At 32.3% G+C, this 24,291-nt stretch overlaps 1 protein-coding gene across 1 annotated transcript in view; it reads left to right on the top strand.

Moving 5' to 3' along the window:
• The window catches only part of LOC142320508 (uncharacterized), a 525,465-nt gene that overhangs the window by 184,047 nt on the left and 317,127 nt on the right, over positions 1–24,291 (top strand). The window lies entirely within an intron of this gene.

Below are 24,291 nucleotides of genomic sequence, written 5' to 3'. Positions count from 1 at the left end.
AGTATAGTTGTATTTCTGTTTGGGTAGGTTAATATACTTTATGTTATGTTAATTTGTTTACATTAATTAATGGTTACATTAAATATACATTTGGTACATATTTTTATTTCATTTTAAGTGAAAAAAGGGTTCGTTTTATTTTATATATATATATATATATATATATATATATATATATATATATATATATATATATATATAAAAAATACATGAAACTATTTGAAATAGAACAGATATCATGTGTATTTGGGCCAAGGGATGAAGATGAGAGGGGCATACATGCTTCTGGTTATAAATTTTATAAACACTTTGCTTCACTCGTGTACTCTTTCCTTCTTCCGTGTTACTAAATTTGGCTTACTGTCAGTAATTGTTTACTGTGAAAATGGGAATTGAATAGGTTTAACAGCTGTTTAGTTTGTTCATTCAAATATAACCTAATGTTGTAATCTACAACTACTTCTTCGTTACCTAACCACTGACTAAACTGCCTACCGGCAATTAGTTTATCTTCTCAAAAAAAAAAAAAAATTGAAAGAAAAAGAAATCATTCTGTAATTGCTTGTCAGAATGCAACCATTCCTTTTTTTCTTTTTAATCTGTTTATGTGAATAACACGTCACGTTTATCTTAATTATTTTTTCTTTATTTATAGAAATGATTCTTGTATCTTAACCGTATTTTATTTTATAAAAAAAAAGTTATTCTATTTTAGTTTAATTTTTCGTGTAACATGCAATAAAATATACATATTTTATTTTAAAAAAAATTGTTTTATTATTATTTATTTTAGAATAATTCAGCATAAATAACTTTATTTTACGCTAAAGTAGTAGTACAGTTTCAAACTCATTGTTTTATTACAAAGCATGATCAAGAAATAAAGTATAAATAAAAATTAAGAAAGAATCTCCAAATTTAATTTTTTTTGGCTTGATATCGCTACATTAGCTTTACCCTTGTGCGTGGGATACGGGAATGAAATTTTTTAGCGTATGAAAATGCCATGCCTGACCGGGATTCAAATCCGGGACGTCCCGATGAAAGGCCGTGACTCTACCACTTCGTCACGAAGATCAGCAATTGTTCAGTTAAATCTAATATGCACTCCTTTAATTGCTCTCAAACATCAAGAATGTACTTAACCTCATGTCACACATGATAGAGAACATCGGTATGGTAGACCAAAATAGCTTGAGTCCATTTAAGTGGTCCAATTCTTATTGTCCATTTTTTATTTCTTGTTCAAGCGGTTCATTTATTATTGAAACACATAATACTTGATATTTATATATACCAACTATTAAACATCCTGGGATAAGATCTGAAACCAAGGAGATCAAGTCATATATCCTTCTTATCGGGAAATGTTTCCTTTAGATAATTTCACATGAACTTGTCAGAATGTGGAGGAGCTTCGTCAAACTGGAAAATTGAATTCTTCGGTATTTAAAGCACTGCATACCACCTGAAATACCTAAGAAATCAATTTCTAATACAGTCTTTTCAGCCAAAAATGGAACCGACGATGGTCTCATCAGATTGTGCATCGCATGTTATCTTATGTACTTATCCCGATAGATGAAAGTTACTTCATATCACTGAAAGTAAACTTGTTTAAAAAATCCTTACCTAGTCATCTAGAATGTATGTATAATCTAAGTTTATCTTGTATATAAATTTTATTATATTTTGACCTTCCGCACCAATCTTTGCCGGCCACCAAATAACTTGTTCACACAGCTTCAACCGTCTCATCAGTCTGTTGAACGCGACTGTTTCAGTAGGATGGCCCAATTTTATGAGTTATTTGTCCCATCGGAGAATTTTATTTTCCTTTGATGGTTCTTCATTGAATATACGACGACAATCACTCGTAAAAAGTGTGAACGACTCGAACTTAGCAAGTCGTAGTATACATAAGATTATAAAGAAGCTTCTAATGGAGATATGAAGATGGAAATTTGTAGCGTATGAAAAATGCTATGCCTAACTGGAATTCAAACCGGGACCTTCCGATGAAAGACCAATACGCTACCGTTACGCCACGGGTACTGATTTTATAATACAGACTCTAATGTGTATTAGAAATTATTTATTTATTAAAAACAGTGAGTTTTTCAATTTTGAAATATAATTCATATCTGCATCATGCTCTGTTACAAAACAACGGTTGTTCGAAATGTCATTATTTTTTTAGGGGACGTATGGTTTATCACCATATACCTTCCTTTCTATACTTTCTAACAGATATTATTCATCTCAAATGTTTGAAGTATAATAGAAAAAGATTAGTGTAGTTTTTTGTGAAAGTAATGATGTTCAGCAAACAGAGAATTCATATGGTGAAGTTTTTTTTTTAGTTCTACATCACTTGTATTTCAGTTGGGTTGGATTTTTGATATGCAAATATTAACCGGAACATAGCGATACGATATCACTGTATGCGATACCAAGGAGACTGCATCTGATTTGCCATCTGACGTAGAGGAGTCATGTCAGGGAGAAAAGGACGCAGATTGATATTATGTTCTGGGAGGTGTACTGGTTGCTAGGAAGGGGCTCAACTATCATTATCGAGAAAGTAATTGCTATACTCAAAAGTCCTGAAAACGATTTCGACCTACGGAATCCAACAGTGAGGTAAGCGAGATTAACGATGAAATTGTACAGCGATTCCAGGACAAACTATTGAGAAATGTAGCACAAGCGTCGTGGTTTTCGAAAAACATTGAAATACACGATTATCTCGGATTACCAACTGTTCTAGAGATGACGATTCGGTACAAGATACAAAATTTGACTGAACAAACATATGAACTGACTCGCGGTTAACCTCTTGGATAACAGCGAAGACGTTAGGCGCCTTAAACCACTGCATATTACATCTGTACGTTCTCCGAGATTAGAAGTGAATCAGCTACTATTGGATGTTGTCTATTGTCAAAACGCTTTATTTCGTTTCGTAACTTACTTTTTGTTGATTCTTTGATATATTTCACTGTTTCTTTGATTAGTTATTCTTCGTCTGATTAATAAGACTTCTTTTTTTTTTACTTTTTTTATTCTAGACTTGATCAATGTTTTTTGAACTTATATTTATATGTAATTATTTATGTTTATTATATATTTATTTATATTGTATAAGATATGTATACATAAGTATGCATATGTATAGTATAGTTCTTTGAGGAATTTCAACGGAAACTCCTTATTGTATGATTTTTTTAATTCCTTGTACGAAATACAAGGAATTATTGTAATCGCGAAAAATTTCGGTTTTCAGATTTCAACGGAAATATCCATTTTGACCATCCCTGAATCCATTTTGACTAGTTTTGGGGTGACGTCTTTACGTACGTACCTATATATCCTGTATAACTCAAAAACGATTAGCCGCAGAATGTTAAAATTTTGAATTTAGGACTGTCGTAACATCTACTTGTGCACCTCCCCTTTTGATTGCAATCAATTGGACCAAAAGTCTCCAATAAAGGCCAAATAAAAAAAAAATTGGATTTTTTACTTTTTCTTAACTGCAGTAATAACCCCTCATCGAGAGCTTTTCAAGGATATGTCAAAAGTGGTATTTATTTTCATCGATTCCAAAGTTATAGCAAAATTAAATTTTAATTGATGAAATATTTTGATCTTACAAGGGATCGCACATCGGTTTGAATTTGACTTCATTTCCTTTTTTTAATTTAAATAAATTGATTTATTAACAATAACTCATGAATAATAATTGATTTATAATAATAATTTATTAACTAATTAATTAACTAATAAAATAATTTATTTATATAAATAATAATTTATTAACTGATGACTGTATTTATTGTTTTACTATAAATAATAATTCAATAATGACAATAAAAAAAAATATATGAAAAAAAATCAGAAGTTATTAGTGAAATAAAATTTTATGTACTTTTAAAAATATGTATATGCAATTTGAGGCGGACAAGGAAGTCATGTGGTGTCCACATCATATTATGTTTTTTTTAGTAATCAAATTCACTTGTAATTCCGATAAATTGGAACCGATTGTAAATTAAACACCGAGGCAAAAAAAAAAAATGTTTCAAATAAAATAAATATTTTTTGAACATAATATCGATGTTTATTTGAAGTTATTTCGATAAAATTAAATAGTTATTAATAGGTCAAAACAAAGTAGAACAGTTAAAGATTTATTCATGTTGTTTTTTATACAAAGATTTTTGTATGCAAATTTAAGGTAGATATATCGACAGTGTAATGAGAGCTTGTAACATTGTATTCAATGCATATATATATATATATATATATATATATATATATATATATTTACATTATATAATGTATGTATTATGAAAATATGACTGGAAGTGTTTTAGAACAGAGTAGAATTATTTAGTTAGCTTAGGGAGAGCGCCCGTAGTTCTGACATTTAATTTGAATTGAACCGACTTGTTGACTTAAAAATCTAATGATTAACCAGATGCTCTTACTGTTTGTTTCACAACACATATACACAGAGTTTTTTAATTTTTTTTTTCTTCCCGAATCGCTGTATCTCAGTCTGTAGTTTTGCCCCACCTTCCTTCATACAGCATACTACACAACTAACACAGTGTAGGACGTATATACTTGTGCCCACGCACCGGAAAAATGCTATCTCCTCCCTAGTTGTTCACAGATAAATAGATTCAACTAAATACTACCTGAGAAATCTGTAATCCAACACCAATTAGTAGTATATATATCTTGACTTTTAACACATTCAAATATAATTAAGCTATTAAAATTGTAGTAAAATAAAATAGTTTCCTGTACGTTTAACAATTTAGTTATATACATAGATTTATATATTGTACAAAGAGACGACGTCTCTTTCATTTGTACTTGATAACCGCAAAAATTACTAATTAATTAGAAATTTTAACTGTTGTTTTCCTACAGTTCAAACACTATGGTCCCACAGTTTAAACCTCACCAATCTCACTGTTATGTAAATCATAAATAAAAAAAAAGCTTAGAAATAAATAACCTAGAACTTCTTTTACTAAATTTATTGTAATTGTTGCCTATATCGATCATTGTCAATATAAACTTCTTCAAACAATTATTATGTGTTTTGTTAAATTTAATATCATTGTCTGTAAAATATCAATTTGCTTTATCATCATCTTAATATTTATGTAAAGACAAATTAGACGGTTTATAAAATTAAAGGGATAAAGACCATTAAAAAATGTAAAAAAGTTTTGATGGTTTCAGTATTTGTGGTTCAAGAAATATTTCTTTTTTGATTTTCGCCTCGCTGACCCTGGGAAACCTGCTTTTAAGGTTAAAACCTTAAACCTTAAGGTTAAAAGAAATCTTGGCTATTACGATATATTGCTTTACCAAATTTTTCTTCAAACCGATTTTAGAAGTCGGAAAACCTTCGTCTTTGAAAATTAACGAGTTAACCATTAGACCAGCCCCCAGTCTAGTGTTGGTTAACTCGTCGTCGTAAATCAGTAGTTTAGGAGCTGACTTTTCAGTCGAAGGTTCTCAAGTTCAAATTCTAGTAAAAATTTTAGTTGCTTTTATACAGATTTGAATACTAGGGGGGGTTGCTTATTGTTTACTTTCTCTTTCCTGTTTAGCCTCCGGTAATTACCTTTCAGATAATACTTCAGAGGATGATATGTATGAGTGCAAATGAAGTGCAGCCGTCTACAATCTCAGTTCGACCATTCCTGAGATGTGTGGTTAATTGAAACCCAACCACCAAAGAACACCGGTATCCCGATCTGGTATTCAAATCCGTGTAAAAATAACTGACTTTACTAAGACTTACGCTGGAAATCTCGGCTTCCAAATCAGCTGATTTGGGAAGACGCGTTCATCACTAGACCAACCCGGTGGGTTTGCTTATTGTTTACTAGATGAACAGATTGCAACGCATATATCAAGAAAAAAAAACAAGTTTTAAATGTAATTTGTATCCGAAGATACAAATTCTTCGGATTTACAAGAATTTGAGAAATAACATTTATCTGACCACCTATGAGTGCTTTTCTTTTTCGGCAGTTAAATAGTTAGTGTTGACGTCATTTTATAATGTAATACCGTGTAGTCACACCGGTCACTCCTCCAAATCATTCCACTCTAAGCCGTAAATATGATTTGTAAATAACCATATAAATATGGTTTGTTTAAAAATATCTCCGTCATTCATTATTAATATTTAAATTGACTCGCAACAGATTTTTTGCAAATATTTAGTCTTAATATAGAATGTAAATCGTTTTAACAATGTTAATTATTTTAATAGTGACAAGTACAAAAGAAATGAATCCCTAAGGATAAATTTTGTGGCATATTTAGATTCAGCATCAATAAATAGAATAAGCCAAAATTATCTGAATAACAAAATTCATGTAGACCAGTAATCTGGAACTTGTTTTCTTCTTCATTTTTTCAATACAAAACATATGAAAAATAAAATTTACGCCTCAATTTAAGTTCTAATGGCTTAACTTTTCCCAGTCTATAACTAAAAAATGAAGTATTTGTGGACTCATAGTTTATATAAATTTTTTTCTTTATTCTCACTTGTAGAACGTGTGTTAATAAATTTGCAAGTATTTATAACATATTACATGGAATTTAACAAACAATTTCTTACTTTAAAAACGCGGATACGTCTTTAATTCAATAGCAATATTCAATATTTGTAAATTCAAACATTTTCTAATATCTAAAATTTGAAATAAAATAATCATAAAAGTTACAGTTTTTTTAATTATCCTACCCATCAAAAAATCACAAAAATCCAGTAAAAAATTTCAGAAAGACATCTATATGTACATATAGCCTGTATTTTGATAAATATTTTCGGACTGCTTGAATATTAAAACGTTGAAATTTGGCTCAAATATTTTTATTAATATGGGATATTGGTGGGATTAAATTTTTAACAAAATCTGGTCAGGAAATGTGGTTTTTACTGCCATTCTAGAATTTCCTCTTTTTGTATGGGTATCGGAGGAAATTGCCATTTAATGGCAGTACTCCATCAGTTGTTTAATATTGGAATTTTAAGTCGATCAGATATGGTGATGACATAAGTACCTTAATTTCTCTAATACATTTCCAAAATCATTACAAAAAACTCATGAATCTCAGAAAAAATATCGTCTGCATAACTTCTAACTTTTATTAAATTTTGGCGCTAATTAACCAAGCGAGTACGGCCAAATCCAAATAATTGTTATTTAAATTTTTCTTAACATTTCTAAACCGGTTTAACTATTCAGCCGCGAGTTAGAGAAAAGTATTTCTTTCCATTAGGTCTTATGAGTAGAAACCGGATTATGCAACATAAAAAGCTTGAATGAAATACGCATGCAAATAAGTATTGAAATTGTCAAAATATGCAATTTTAAATAATAAAAAAATCAGCATATAATTAGTAAGTAGTTGAATAACATATCGATAAATTCGATAATTAACAAGTATTTAACATTTCGTTACTTTTGAAAACATAAACAATCAAAGGTACTGTTCCGCGACTGATAAGTGAACTCAAAGAGCCGTGCAGCTAATAGGTTTGGCCGGCTAAAACGTAAAATTTCATTTATTAACAAGGTACCCTACCAAAAAATATTGTAAATATAGCGAAAATATGTATCATCATTAGATTTTTAGGAAAATATGCAATAACCGGTGATAATGGGCTTAATATGCAAACGCATATAATCCGGTCTCTACGTATGAATGTTAAATTTTAGGTCCCTAAATCTTTTACATGTATCAGTTCTTCTCTAATATCGTTAAACTGATTCTATATTAAAGCTGAAAATTTAATTAAAATATTTCCTCATAAGGAATTCATACAAAGAGATATTAATTTTTACACAAGATAAATATTGCTACATTCAGCGCCCTGTATCATCTAGTCAAATATGCAAGCAATTTTAAAAATACTCTATAGAAATCGATTAAAATAGTCATTTTCTAAAATCTTTTGATAAATTTGATAATTAAAATAGTTTTCAATTTTGTATTTTATGATATGTTTTATGGATTTTAACTAATAATAATAATAATTATTAGTCAGTACTAATGGGGTACTGACCCCAGTACTAATGGCCTCAGTACTAAGACCGTTACTTTGGCTACTGGTCATTGACGATGTATTACGACTACAGCTACCTGAAGAGACGGAAATAGTGGCCTATGCTGATGATTTAGCGATACTCACCTCTGCGAGATCAGAAGATGTCCTCGAACAAAGGAGCAATGACACTCTAGAGATCGTAAATAACTGGCTAACCGACAAAGGATTAACACTTTCAGTAGATAAAAGTCAATATATTATGTTGGCGGGAAGGAGACGGCTGCGAGATCTTGAACTTAAGATAGGGGAACTTAGGCTTGAACGTGTCAATCAGGCTAAATATCTGGGAGTGATAATTGATAAAACCTTGAGTTTTAGTGCTCATATAGTATATATATATGCGAGAGAGTCGAAGGATTACTACAAGCCCTCATAAGGCTATTACCTGGCCGAGATGTCCCAAGATCATCTAAACGTAGGGTTTTAGTCTCCGCATGCACCTCGGCTTTATTGTATGCTGCACCTGTTTGGTATAGAGCCATATTCAAGCAAAGGAATGCTAAACGATTGAGGAGTCTACATAGACAGGCTCTAGTTGGGGTGATGTTCGGATACCGCACAATATCTTATGAGACGGCATGCGTTCTGGCGTCCACAAAACCCATAGAACTCCAGGTCTTGGAACGCTGGCTTCGCTTTCAGGGCATGGAACGGGATGATGCTTCTGAAGTGGTTATGCAGGCATGGCAGCGTAGATGGAGTCAACATGAGGGGGCTATGTGGACAAAAAGGTTGATCTCAGACATTAGCCAATGGGTCAAACGAAAGCACGGCGAGGTCAGCTACTATGTCTCTCAGATGTTCTCTGGACATGGTAATTTCGAGCAATATTTATACCGCTTTGGCAAAAGAAGCTCTCCACGTTGTCGGTACTGTGAACGCGATGACACAGCTGAGCATACAATATTTGAATGCGATAAATGGACAACACATAGGTTTCGCACGGGAATACAGAATCTCACACCCGAGGAACTAATCGGCTTCATATTGAGTTCTAGACAAAATTGGAATAATTTTGAAAAATTCTCCTTTTTAGTTTTAAAAGAGAAAAATGATACTGAAAGACGTATAAGGTACTAATAAAGACTGAAGTAATTGTAGAACTAGGATATTCATGAGTATTGTCTCTTTATGAAACCTACGACCGCGAGTAGGCGTTACGAGAGCGGACTGGGAATGTAAAGACCGAGACCCGGCTTCGTAGTTGGTGGTTGGGAACGACATAGTCGGGCCTGGCCTACCTTCTGCGGGGTTAGAGGCAGGCAACACCAAAAGACCGAGACCCGGTTCCCGGGGCTGGGGCTGGGGCTGGGGACGGCATAGTCGGACTCGGTTTCTGCCCTGGGGATTTGAGGCAGGCAATGTAGAGAAAACAAAAAGAAAAGATCCGACCGGGGGGGCTGACCTACCGTGCCGGACATACAGTCGGTGGGTGGGGAGGCCTCCTTTGAGTAAAAGGACACTTCCTCGGGCTGCGTATACTTAAATGGATAACCGGCCCGAGGGAGTAGGGGAAAAAAAACAAAAAAATAATAATAATAGTAATAATGCCGATCTCTGTGGCGGAATGGTAGCGTCTTTACCTTCCATCTAGAGGTTCTGGGTTCATTTCTCGAGCAGGCATGGCATTAATTCGCTATTAATTTCCACTTTCATATTCCCACGCACAAGCCTCTTTGTAAGCTTCTGTAGAGAATTATATTCATCAGACCAAAAAAGAAAAAAAAATTCCCCAGCATAACCCGCGAAGATGCTGCCGCTGATGGACGTTGTACGTAATAATATTAAGAAACGTCTAAAAATACCAAAAACATCAGTTCTTCGACCGGTCATTAGGTGAAGGAAGGTGTGGCAAGGGCGCAGAAGAAGTCCGTGCATGGTGCGATGCCGGTTCAAGTTACGATTGCCTTAGATTTAGAGATTGTACAACATCCTGCTATGGACCTCCAAAAGTCCGGAGGTTTCCTATGGAGAAGGCGAGTACCTCAACCGCCCCAAAAGTATTACTGGATGTTGCATCAACTTTGGACTCTTGTCCAATGGACAAGAATGACCATTGTCTCTTGTCTTTGACTCTTGAGACTTGTCTATTGAGACTCTTGTCTTTGGACAACAATGTTAACCGCTCCATCTAGGTCGGTATCAATGATGCAGGCCGAAAAACATCCCTAGTATCGGAGCAGGATGAAAATCCCATGTGCGATACCCTGTCATCAGAGGTGGAGGCTGTCAGGAGAATGGAGAAAAAGAAATAAGAAGAGATGGCTTAAAGGAAAACCTAGGCGTTAATCAAACGTTATGTGTTTTCAATATAGATTTTCTAAGTTTTCTAATATATTTTATTTTTAAAAATGTTTTAAATAGTTGTTAGTTTTTATTACCAGGGTGTGAAAGTGATTTCTCTATTTTTTTTTGTTTTTTTTTTTTTGTTTGAGAAAAGAGCTAATAACCAAAGTAGTCAATGCCTATAACCCCACCAAAAAAAAGATAATAATAATAGTCTGCAATATTTAAAACCGTAAGGTATATTTCAAATATAAATATATAAGGTATATTTCTCAAATAAAAGTTTTTCAACCACAAAGCTGGGTTATGCAATACTTGGGCTTTTTTATTGTTTTTTTTCTCGTTCTATTAAATTTTATACAAAATAATGTGGCTAAATTTTTCCTGAACTTATTCGGGATTTGCGTAGATATTACAATTAAACTCATCATCCGACATTAAAAATGAAAATTATTAATTAATTTTATGTATATTCGTTTCTATTTGTTTCCTTATCTAAAGAAAAATCATTTTCTTTGAAAATGAACAGAATAGAAAAACATCAAACAGAAAGAAAATCAAATGTTATAGTTTTTCCTACGTGAAAATGATTTTAAGTTTGATTTAAAACTATAGCAATTTTTTATTATAAGATTTTCTTGTATTTTATTTTAAATAATTCTTTAATTTTATTTGTTTTCGGTTAATTTTTATTATTTATATTAATTTTTCTCAAAAATTAATTTTCTATAGGAATTTACTTAGTTTATTATAATTTAATATAGTTATTATAACTAAGTTATTATAACTTGATAGTTTAATAAAGTAAATATATGTTAAAGTTTAAAAAAAATTGTTTTCATTCCATTTTTTTGGAGCTTTATAACAATTTAACAAACTAAGATGGTTAATTCTAGAATCTATATTGAGTGATTAACGTAGTGTTCTGGCGTTTTCTGAGCTCATTCTACTGTCAAAAATAATGAAAAATTCATATAAACATGTGTGCGGAAACAATCCGTTAGCGAATAACTTTTAGCAAAAAATTTTGCCCTAATTCCTTGGCAAAGAATGAAATAAAACCTTACTGGAATTCTAAGAACTCAAATTAAGGTGTGTACTTGATGGTTTCTTATAGTTTTTAACTTGAAAAATTGAATAAAATAGGTTTCTAAACCGTATTTACAGTCGTTTTTATAATATCCGACGTAAAACATAAAAATTTGTTGTCTAAAACACGTTTTTTTACGTTTGTAATATCAAAGTTTTTGTAAATGACTAATATGCGTAAAATCTATTATCAAAACTTGTAAGAAACAAGTAAAACTGTAAAGCTGTAAAAACTGTAACTGTAACTCTAAAAAACTTGTAAGGTTTCTGTATTCTGAGATTAATTTCTTTTAATTTTTCTAGGGTTATTATTATTATTATTATTACGTACTCATCAGAATAAAATATTTTTCTACTTAACAATATTCATTGACATTAAAGATAAGGTCGCCTCGTAATAAACGTTCTCGCTTAAATATTAGTAGTTTTGTGATAAATCTTAATTATAATTATTTAATCTACCTCCGATAGAAGAAAATTTTTATCTCAATCGGTTTTGGGCTTATAATAATTCAAATTTAACGTTTTCAAAAAAAGAGCAAAAAATCGTGAGTTTTCCACTTTTTACGCCTGTAATTTTTAAACGGGTGGCGGTAACTAATATCGGTTAAATTCTGTTTTTGCAAAAATAATTGCAATTTTTGATGATACTTAAAATTTTATTGTACACTTTTTTTTAACCGAGATAGAATATTTTAACACAAGCGCTATCTTTTATGGCGACCACTATAGCAACTTTTAGAAGTACATTTTGTAAAGTTTATTAGGACTCTACCGAAACATTCAGTGTACCCATAAGAAAGTATACTGGTTATTGTCCTTTTTCTTATTTTAATAATAATGGTTTTATATACATATACATAGTTGTATGTGTGTGTGTGTGTGTGTGTTCCGGTAGAGTAAATAGTAAATATTATTTATAATAATAAGGGTTTATAGTAATCTTCTTACCTGACCTAAGATTTTCACCCTCATAAACCCCTCCTCGTTGTCAGTCCGTCAGTTAAAATTTCGGTATCGTTATTGTCCACACCCATTTTTAAACATTTTTTTTTTTACTTCAGTATCCCAATAAACATCTCGTTAGTTTAGCTGATTAGTTTTAAAAGATATACCGCTCGTGAACATCCTGTAACTACTAAGTGTGTCTGTACACGTGTATTTTTTTTAATAAAAGGTTTATGTATGCCTGCTTAAAATATATAATAATATCTCTACTACTGTTGTTATTATATTTACACAGTCGTCTGTAAAAATATAACAGAAACGTTGTATTCATCGAGAAAATCTACTTTTCGAATATACAGTGTTTGATTTATTTATTTTAATTTTATTGCAGACTATTTTTATTTCTGTATATGAATGGGATGCGTTTATATTTTTGCAATCGGGTCGTAAATTTTATAGTCATACGTCAAATTTTATTTATTTATTTACCTTATAATAACGTCATCATGCGTATTTATCAACAGCTTACTTTGTTACATTTCAAGGATTCTGAATTCTTAAAAATCAAACATATCTCTTGGACCAAAAATTTTATTTCATAAAAAGAAATGACGTAGGCGTTTTTATTTATTCATATCAAAGATAACGGTACACTAACAGGTGATGAGATTGACAAATAAAAATAAAATAAAATAAATATTATTTTGATCACTTCAAGAATAAGTATAAGTGTTGCTCTAAAGATAAAATAAATTTTTTTTTTTTTTGACGAAAAACGCTTTCGCTTTATCATCACCCGGGTCAAAATAATAACAAGAGGCTCTTCTTTGATAATAAAATATTAGTGAAGTAGGGTTAAAATTATGATGAAAACTAAGGTAATAATAATAATAAGAATGAAATTAATATAGTAAAAGAAACGTAACAATTAGGTTAATACGTGAAACGTGAATAATAAAATAATATCAAAATTTTGACGGGTTTAATCTTATTAAGTACAGTAATTATTTTTAGAACTAACAATACCCGGTCCAGTTAATTCTTGTCATTTCCTAGGACGCGCCGTATTTCCTCAGTCATTTAAATTTATGACGTATGGCCGCATAGCTTACGCAATCCACAAGGATGTGGTGCAGTCAAACGACAATCGCATCGGACTTACAGTGAATAAAGAACTTTCTTCAGTCGGATAAAATACAGAATTTTCCCTGAAAAAATGAAGTAAAACCATAGTAAAACCTTGATCATAGTACTGTTACCGATTACAAGATTGATTATATAATTTAAAAAATTGTCATATAATAAAGAAATAATGAATGACAAAGCGCAAAAAGGTGCAATTTCGATTCGAATCGCTAACTTTTGAAAAATTTATCTCACCTAAAAAAAATCACCCGAGGAAAAATTTATAAATTGATATAATAGAATAATAATAAATATCTAAATAACTAAACAAATAATTTAAAATTTTAAACAAGAAATCAAAATCGAAATATTTACCAAACTGAGGATATTTTTCATCATATAAACATTTATAACGGAAGGGATTACCCCTTTAAATATTTAAATATCTCCATTTAAAGATTATTATAAATTAATACACTTGTGTATGTTGCGTAATAAGAGTGAATGATTCAAGCAGTATACAATGTGGGAAGTTAACATCTTTGAATACATATTTCTTCAATAACTTGTTTACAGCTTTTTTTTTTTAATAATAAAAATATATTTTATACGGACATTCCACCAGTCAAAATAGTAAAAAAAAATTTAATGTGGACACACATGACTTCTTTGTACGCCTATTAAATTACATATACCCATTTTTTCTGCACTTCACTTCAAACTTATCTCATTTGAAAATACGTTACGATCTTCCGATTCTTTAATAAAGTAGACAGTTACACAATTGCTAAAGTATTAGTTTTCATTAAAAATTACTAGTGACCATTTTTTTAAAAAAAGTTAAATCAGTATAAAGCACCTAAGATCCATATTATGTTAGCTAACAAGGGGAAGGCACGGGACACCGATTTGAACCATACTGCGTGTTGAAAATTACACTCTCTACGTGTGTTCATCACAAAAAACTAACACGCAATATTCAATTATACTCAAGAAGAATAGCCCTAAAGATTTCCTTAGCAATTCATATTTGTTTATATATTAATTTTGTTTCACGACGCTTAAGTAGGTAACTGGGTTAAGTGAGGACGTGTCGGATCCGTAACTACGCATACATCGGTTCGAATCTGCTTCATATGTAACATATTTTTTTTAAATTTAACTATATTGATATATTAATAATTATTAACCTCTGATTAAATTTATTTCACTATTATTTCTGATTTTTTTTGTATTGTTAACATTGAATTATTATTTATTATAATTTTTTTTTACAATCAATGGTTAATTATTAATAAATCAATATATTTAAATTTAAAAAAAAATTATATATATGCATATGAAGTCGGATTCGAACCGATGTGCCTTCCCCTTGAATTTGTAAGATCAAAATATTTCATTAATGAAACATTTATTTGGGTGTAACTCTGGAACCAATAAAAATAAGTACCACTTACGATATTTCGCTGAAATACTGTCAACGAACGTTTATTACTGCAGTTAAGAAAAAGTACAAAATCAAAATTTATTTAGAGGTCTGACTGTATACACATTTTTGGCCCAGTCGATTGCAATCAAAAGGGGAGTTGCATAACTCGATGTTACAGCAGTCCTAAATCCAAAATTTCAACATCCTGCGGTTAATTGTTTTTGAATTATGCGAGATACGTACGTATAGACGTCACGCCGAAACTAGTCAAAATAGATTCAGGGATGGTCAGTCAAAATGGATATTTCCGTTGAAATCTGAAAACCGAATTTTTTTTGCGATTACAATACTTCCTTTACTTCGTACAAGAAAGTAAAAAAAAATTCTACTTATTTATTAGTTGGCAAAGTTAGTACATTATCTGAAAAGTTTAAGTTAAGTTGACGGGCGATCTGCTTAGGTGTACATCTAGTTGGACCTAGTTGAACCTATGAGATCGCTTACGGTGGGGGTCCAAGAGCTCCAGATTTGGGTCGCTATAACCTAAGGGGCCTGGATCAGCACAGGCTGCGACGCGAGTGTGCGGCTGCCTTACAGGGGTTGGAATGGCGCATGGAGCACAGGGAGGAGTTGGAATTGATGGCCGAACAATTCGGCCGGGCTATCAAGATTGGCTGTGATAGGATCCTATAGCGGCCTCGGTCAATAGATGGACCCTTAGGTAGTGGCTAGTCCGCTGATCGGAAGAGTGCCTGGAGCCGACATGACCGCTGCTTCCGGGAAGCCGTCTGTTAAACGCAGGCGTATACCCGGGAAAAATTGGTGGTCCTCTGACCTTAGCGAGCTGCGCGCAAGAGTTAGGTCCGCTAGGAGAAAATACCAGTGTATCCTCCTAATGAGGATTATCGTTGATGACGTGCGCGCTGAGGGCTTGTGGCTTTACCGGCGCGCCAGTAATGAGTACGTTCATGCCATCAAGGAAGCCAAACTCAAGTTTTGGCAAGACACCATGCGCGAGTTGCAGCGCAGCCCCTGGCAGCTCGCGAAGTCACGTTACCGGCCAAAGCCATTTCACGTGCTGTCCAGTGTTCGGTCCGGGTTTGGTGGTCGTGAACACGCTTTAACATCTGCGGCGACTTAACAGGCGTTTCTGGATACTTTGTTTCCAAATGCTCCGGAGGGTGAAGCAGAAGTCGGCGATAGGGTGGGTGAGACACCATTCCCTGGCGTACGGGCTGTGGAACCCGTAGATATAGACCGAGTGATTTCTCGAATGGCACTGAGAAAGACACCGGGGATTGACCAACTTGACCCGGATATTTTCTATCATCTGCTGCCTGTCATAAGAGAGCCGCTTGGCAGGCTGTTCTCGGGGTGCCTAAGTTGAAGTCGCTTTCCGACTTGTTGGAAGGTGGCTTTGGTGAGGGTGCTCTTAAAATCAGGAAAGGATCCGAGTGAGGTCAGCAGTTATCGACCCACCAGCCTCTTGCCGGTAATCGAAAAGTTGCTTGAAAGGCTGGTTGGGCAACGACTCTGGGAAAGCATCGATATGAACTCACTTCTAAATCGAGGCCAGAATGGCTTCATGAAAGGGATTGGCACCGAGGATTGCATATTAAATGCCCTTGCCGAGGTGGAATACACCGACTGTAAATATGTTTTGGCAATTATTATTGCCAAAACTGTCACATTCACTGTCGTTTACCATTGAATCACCGAACAACTTCTTGTATTTAACCGCTGTCCATAAAGGAATGCAGGTGACATACTCTTCACTCACACGCTTACTGATATTGGTGTTATCACAAATGCTCCGAACACGGTCCCACAGAACTATTGACTCTGTCCGATGGTCTCTGGCAGTATTTATATCCCCTGACCTGTAGAACCAGTATCTGATTCATCCCTTTAATCGTTGAAGCGTAATAATTTTAATTATCCTCATCCTTACGAATTTCTATAAATTCTTATTCCGTCCCGATAACCCTTCTGATCGAGCAACTGCTTTTGGAGGTGCCATTATCTGAATTACAAAGAACAGATTGTTAAACGGGCCTGTTAATCTAAGAAAAAAAAAATCCCTTTTATAATTCTACTTTTCATTATTATTTTCTCTTTCTTTCTTCTAAATTTGGAAAAATACGTTACCCTGGTCCATTATACTGGTCCTGTTTCAATGTGCTAGTCGGTGAATTTTATTGTATCGTATTAAAAATAATTACTAAGCTAATTTTTACCTATTAAACATCTTATCCTCAGGTCGGTCAGCTTTTTGTACAGCTGGTCTACAGATACAGTTATCCTCATTAAAAGACAGAAATATCAAGAAAATAGTAACGATAAGTATTCCTTATATCCTTAACACTGATCCAGTGGGCGTGAAGTAAATAAGTAGATAACTAATGTGGAGATAGGATTTCTAGTAAAGGAACAATCTATCCGAAGATGGAAAATGTTAGACAATTAAAACCTCAAAATCGTTCCACGTTGAAAACAATCATCCGGCTGACAAATACTCATTACTCAGTTGGATTTATTACACATTGCCAGCCACGATATAACTGATCGTTTTTTCTGAAGATATGTTAAAGAACCATTATGGGGTGATTAGGCTTTCTTAACAAACATTTTTACATCTCAAAATTTGTGTAGCGTGGGGAATTTCCTGTTTAAATGAGCTATGTAAAATTATTCAGCAAAAAGATGTCTTAAATTTAAAAAAAAAGGTTTTACAAATAAAAAGAAAGATTAAAGAAGTAAGTATACAAGTTCTTTTATTCTTTTTAACAAGAATTTATTATTATTTTTTTTAAAATCTTAATTCGTTTTTCAAGTAGAAATTAAAGTTTAATTGGAAAAATAATTTATACAGGAATTTCATCAAGTTTATTAGAATTAATTTACTATGCAAGTAAAACTGATAAACGAGACACGAACATATACTAGTTTTAAATTAAAAAAAAAAAACCTTGATGAGGTTTCCGTGTAGATTAAAAATTATAAGGATGACTTAAAACAGAGAGAAAAGGGATAATATCTGGATCGAATGTCACTGTATCGATTTATCGGAACAGGACTTATAACATCAAAAGAATACTTTCTTGTAGATGTTTTATACTACGATGAAAGGTTGATGTTGAAGTAAGGGGTGGGGGTGTTAAAGAAGAATAATAAGGAAAGAATGAAGTGGGGAAGAAGGTGGAGGGGTGAGTTTATAAGAGAGGGGATAACATCATGGATGGGGTCATAGGAGACAACAAGGTACAACCTGTGGGAACTATTTCGTTAATTATTCAGGCTCGTGTTTGTTTTTTTCCTATCACGACCACTAGCACGACATTTCCATTCGATCCAAATATACATCAATTCGACTTTTAACTGCTCTTCAAGCTTAATGGTTACTTTAATCTCCTATTTTGTTATAGTTTTTAACTAAGTTTATTTTTACCAACTGATTTTACTCATATAGAAAAAGATTTTTTTTTTAAATCTACGATGTTAATGAACTTACCTGATATTTACATAACACTTAATTTAATTAAATCCTTCCTTACGGTTACATATGTTAAAAAGTTTTTACCATTTCAACTTCTTAATTAAAAAAAAATTAATTCCTTAATGAATAGAATATATAATGAAAATATAATCTGTGAACAGAAAGGATAACATTAATTTATTATTCTACAATAAATGTTCCATTTTTTCTTCTAGCAGAACATAAATAAAGCATCAAAAGACTTACGCGGCATTAGTAATACCTTTCTCTAATAATGATGATGATTATGACAGTCAACCCACCAGTGATAAACAGAGAAAAGGTATCATTTGTACCAGAATCGTTCGGAAAGTTCTCGAAATGGCATAGAGATGACACATAGTAAATAACTATGTTATTTGTAAAGTATTATCGTTTAGATCAGAGGTTACCAAACTTATTTTTCTCATAGACCACTTTCAAAATTTTGCTGGTTCCGGTGGACCCCCTGCAGCTACATTTCTACCATATTTCCAGTCGACGGAAAATGTGAAGATTAGATCTAAATATGAAATTTTGCATTACGGCTGAGTTCCACGAACTAACAGCTTCCGAAAAAAAAGTGAGAATTGATCGGTTAATTTTTGATTGACTGTGCTGTGAGTGGATGTCAAAAAAGTAAAGTTGGCCGATCAAAAAAAATGCTTCCATTCAACTTTACATTTTTGACATCTACTCACAGCACAAGAAAGCAATCAATTCTCACTTATTTTATTTAGAAAACTTCCCGTTCAGAGTGGTAAAAAGCAAAAGAAAAATAGTATATTTTTTTGTGTTGCATTTATTCAAATATGTAATTAATCGTTACGCTATTAATTATTATTGTTATCATATTGCAATGTAATATAATAAAATTGTCGTAATATAATTAAAATTAAACATTAATAACGTAATGTAACTTCTACAGTGACAATCACAAAATAGTTACAATTTTAATGGGAGGGATGTACTTGATGGATCGACAGCAAATTATCAATACTTGGCTTCAGTTTTGTTAGGAATAAGCGCAAATCTCCCCGTTCTGTGATACTGAATCTGCTTCTTTTTTTTGATAAAAGGTTTGTAACGACACTAAAACTTTTTTCGACAAGATATGACGAGGGAAACGCTATCAAAAGCTTTCTCGCAATTCCCCACAGTCCAGGATATTTTTCGCATGGGGGTTCACAATTCGTAAGCGAATTGTGAACCCCCATTTTTTTTTCACGCCAACGTAGACCCCCGTCGAGTCTCCCGTGGACCCCTGGGAGTCCACCTGGACCACTTTGGGAATCAATGCTTTAGATGGAGTGCTGCGTTGTATTATCAGACGCTTATCATTAATTACTCGTTTGTGATGATCGAATAAAGCGAACAAGTTTTGAAATTTTCTGAAAAATTGATATAATGGTTTTCGGTGGTGAAAAAGTGGGCTGCTGATTTTAAACATGGTTGTACTTCATGAACGTTCGATAGTCCATAAACCGCTACGTCAGACGAAATCGTCACATGATCGCTGACTGAGCGTACGCGAGCTTATAGACAGTTTTTACTACATTTTACTTGATGTTTTGGGTATGAAAAAAGCTTTCCGGTGAATAAGTGCCGCGTTTATTAACAGTCAAACGAAAACGCATTTAATTAAATAGTTTTCAGAAGTGGTTAGGCTTATACAAACCCCATTCCATTGACTTTTTCTACATGTTATTACAGCAGTTGAAATATGAATTCACCACTACATGCTTAGACCAAACAGCAGTAAAAAAAATCTGATGTGCACACCACATGACTTCCTTGTACGCCTATTAAATTACATATACCTTTTTTTTTTTTTTTAATGAAAAGTTCATAAAAATTTATTTCATTAATAACTTCTGATATTTTTTTACTATTTATTTTAATTATTATTATTGAATTATTATTTATCGTAATATGTTTTTACAATCAGAGGTAAATAATTATTAATAAATCAAAATATTTAAATTAAAAAAATATATTTAAAAAAAAAAGGAGATGACGTGTTCTTCATCTGATTTGAACCGAAGGCCTTCCCTTTAAAAAATCTAAGTATTTCTTTAATTAAAAGTTCATTTGGCTATAACTCTGTAACCGATGAAAATAAGTACCACTTATGATAATAGTTGAAAAGCTCACAATGAGGGTTTATTACTGCAGTTAAGAAAAAGTCCAAAAAGCAAATACTTTTCGATTTTGGGCTTTTTTTGGAAACGTTTGGTCCAGTCGATTGCAATCAAAAGGGGAGGTACACAACTAGATGTTACAACAGTCCTAAATCCAAAATTTCAACATTTAATAGTTTGAGTTATGCAAGATACGTACTTACGTACAGACGTCACACCGAAACTGGTCAAAATGGATATTTTCATTGAAAACTGAAAACCGAAATTTTTCGCGATCACAATACTTTACTTCGTACAAGGAAAGAAAAATGGGTGAGAACAGGTGAAAATGGTTCCATGTACAAGAAAAATCAGGGCTATAATTTTTTGGGATTCTCGTATTGTGGTGCTCATAGGCTACCTGGAAAAAGGTAGGAGCATCAAAAAGGAGTATTACACTTCAACTACTACACCAAAGGATGCTACTTCAGCAACCGTTTACATCTGGCTAAAAATAAACTGCTCTTTCAGCACGATAATGAATCTCGGATTGTTGCTGCAATACTTCATGATCTACGCTTCGAAGTGTGTAGATGCACTGTACTCGTCGGAACTGGATTCCAGTAATTACTTCCTTTTTCCAAACCTGAAGAAACCGATCGCTGGACGAAAATTAACATCAAATGATGAGGTAAAACCTGAGACAAGTTACTCTGCAGAGCGGTACAAATCACATAACGCTGAAGATTAAAATTCGGGAAGTCATTGGTTTAAATATATAGAATTGGAGTCTGAACTCATTCTACTAGCGAAAGTAATGAAAAAAGTTCATATAAACATGGGTCCGGAAACGCTCCGCTAACAAGTTACGGCTAATAAAAGATTTCGCCCTGACTCGTTATGCAGAGTGAAGTAAAACAATAATGAAATTCTAGGAACCAAAATTAAGGGGTAAACTTGATTGTTTCTAATGGTTTTTAGGTGAATGATTGAATAAAACAGATTTCAAACCATATCTCTAATAGTTTTCATAATATTAAACTTAAAACAGATAAATTTGTTGTCTAAACAAACGTTTTTTTTACGTTTGTAAACCAAATATGTTTTGTACGTATAATCTCTTCGTTTTCATATGGTAAGTGTTAATAATAAATTTACATTTCTTGGACTTGGATTTTTTTTTATTTTGCTCTTTTACAATACTTTATTTCTACAAATTTTAATAATATGCATTTATGCATATATTATGCATTTATTAGTCATTTAACAACGTTTTGTATTACAAACGTAAAAAAACTTGTTTTTAGAATAAATTTTTTTCGAATATTATGAAACCTACTAAAGATATGGTTCTGAAACCTATTTTATTCTATTTGTTCGGTCAAAAAACATAGGAAACCATGGAGTACACAAAAGTAAATCCTATCCTAAATACCATCAAGTAGATAGAAGTAAACCCTCATGAAACGGTGGAACAATTTTCAACACTGATTTAGCGTCAATCTATGAGGCAGCCTTCTTCACAATCAGCTATTTGGACCGTTCATATTAACTGGCCGGTTAAATTCTGAGTCTACTTGAACTTTCTTCAAGAAGAATTGCCGCACTTGCTTGAAGATATATTTGTTTAGCATTGAAACACAAAGTATACTTCCAGCACAATGGTGCGCATCCCCTTTCCTCTTGTGCCGTTTCCACACACTTAAATCATCACTTTCCTGAGAAACGAATCGGTCGTGGAGGTCCACATTCCTGGGCACCAAGATCGCCTCTAGACTTTTGCGTCTGGGGATGGGAGAACAATATTGTATACAGGAAAAAAAATATTCTCGTGAGGAATTAATTTTTCGCATTATGGATACGGTTGAGCAATTTAAAGACAGCCCTGAAGAATCAAAAAGAGCAAAAAAAGCAGTACAGAAGCGTGCCAAGAAATGTGTTGATAATGGCGGGCTCATTTTTGAACATTTATTATAAACTTGTACGTATAATGTATTCTGGTCTAATATACTGTTTATAAACAAAATTCTAATTTTTCTAACTTTTCTTTGTTTTATTCAAATTATCTTAAACCATTTTCTTCAGAATTAAATTCTCTACAACTTTTTTTTTTAAGTTTATGTGTTTATTACCCATTTAATAAAGTTACTGTACATCAAACAAAAAAACTGGATGTATTTATCCCAATTTGTTTGTTTTCAACGTAGATTTCTCAAGAACTACTACAGATACGGTTCTCAGAACTATTTCATTCACTGTTTCAGATCAAAAACCATAAGAAATCACAAATTTTACTGCTTAATTTAGCGTTCTAAAAATTCGAGTATGATCTCATTTCACCGGGGTAACTGAAATTCGAGTGAAATCCTTCACTTGCCGTAACTCACAAACCAAAACATTTTAGGACATGTTTATATGAACTTTATCCATTATTTCCACGAGTAAAATAGGTTATGAAAGTTCCTAGAGAACTTTGTGTACTCTATGCATAATTTTTATATGGATTTTAATGTATAGAATATCTGTAGTAATTTTTTAACCTTTAGACGTAGACAAATAAAATTAGCAAATCCTCTCTTGAAATGATCTTTTTTTTATATATCAGAGTATCGCATCCCTAGCCAACATAGGGTTATAATTTTTGTGGTTGGGATTCAATTAACCACACTTCTCAGGAATGCCCAACGTCAGTCTGTTCATGACTACTTGTTTACCGGTATATTAATATTTACATTACATTATGTGAGTAGCTACGTCAGGCCTGGCAAGCTAGTAGCGGCGATTCCAATTGCTAATCTTTGCACAAACTTACCCAAACCCGGCAGTAGCTGGGTAACCGGTTGAGGAAACAAACAAACAAACACTAGGGTAAGTATAATAATTCTATGTAATGGACAAAATCATGAAGGTTAAAATTAATGTTTTATTAGCTTATAAGCCCAGGTTTTTATTACACTTTATATAATGTAAATCGTAATAGGAACAAAATTATGAATAATTTTCTGGAAGTTACGGTTTTTTTCTAACTCATTGTTTAATTATTGTTAAACTCAAATTTTACCTATTAAAATTTCTAATTGGGTATTTAGATCCAGTTTTTTAATCACAATTGTATTGATGAGAGGCTACGATAATAATTATTTAAAAAACCTTCGGATTTTCGGTTAACACACTAATTTTTTTTAATGATATTTAATGTTATTGAAAAGAATTTCTTTTATAAATTAATATAGCTCTGTAACTAAACGTTTTCCCATAAATGGTTCGAATAAAGTAAAATTTTAATTTTATTATTACTACCGTAAATTAAATTAAAGAGAAAAAAATTATTACTTATTTTGTAATTAAAAATTTAATATTTATATATTTTGGAATTTTAATTTTTAAATATCCACCAGAAAGTGATATTTAAAAATTATTAAACTGTTTTTTAATAATTAAATCATTACAAATTTATTTGTGTTACCCTAGAACTCTATGAGAAAAAATTACTCAAGTATTTAAAAAACATGTATAAACAAAAACCAGATTGCTAAGCCACAAAATATATTTTTGAGAGGTATACTGAAAGATATATGGTCCGTTGTATATTATATAGTCAATGAATCGGCTATTTTATCTTTGT

This window comes from Lycorma delicatula, chromosome 2 (assembly GCF_047948215.1).
Source record: "Lycorma delicatula isolate Av1 chromosome 2, ASM4794821v1, whole genome shotgun sequence".
NCBI classification, from domain to species: domain Eukaryota; kingdom Metazoa; phylum Arthropoda; class Insecta; order Hemiptera; family Fulgoridae; genus Lycorma; species Lycorma delicatula.
This window is presented reverse-complemented; position numbering and strand designations above follow the sequence as displayed.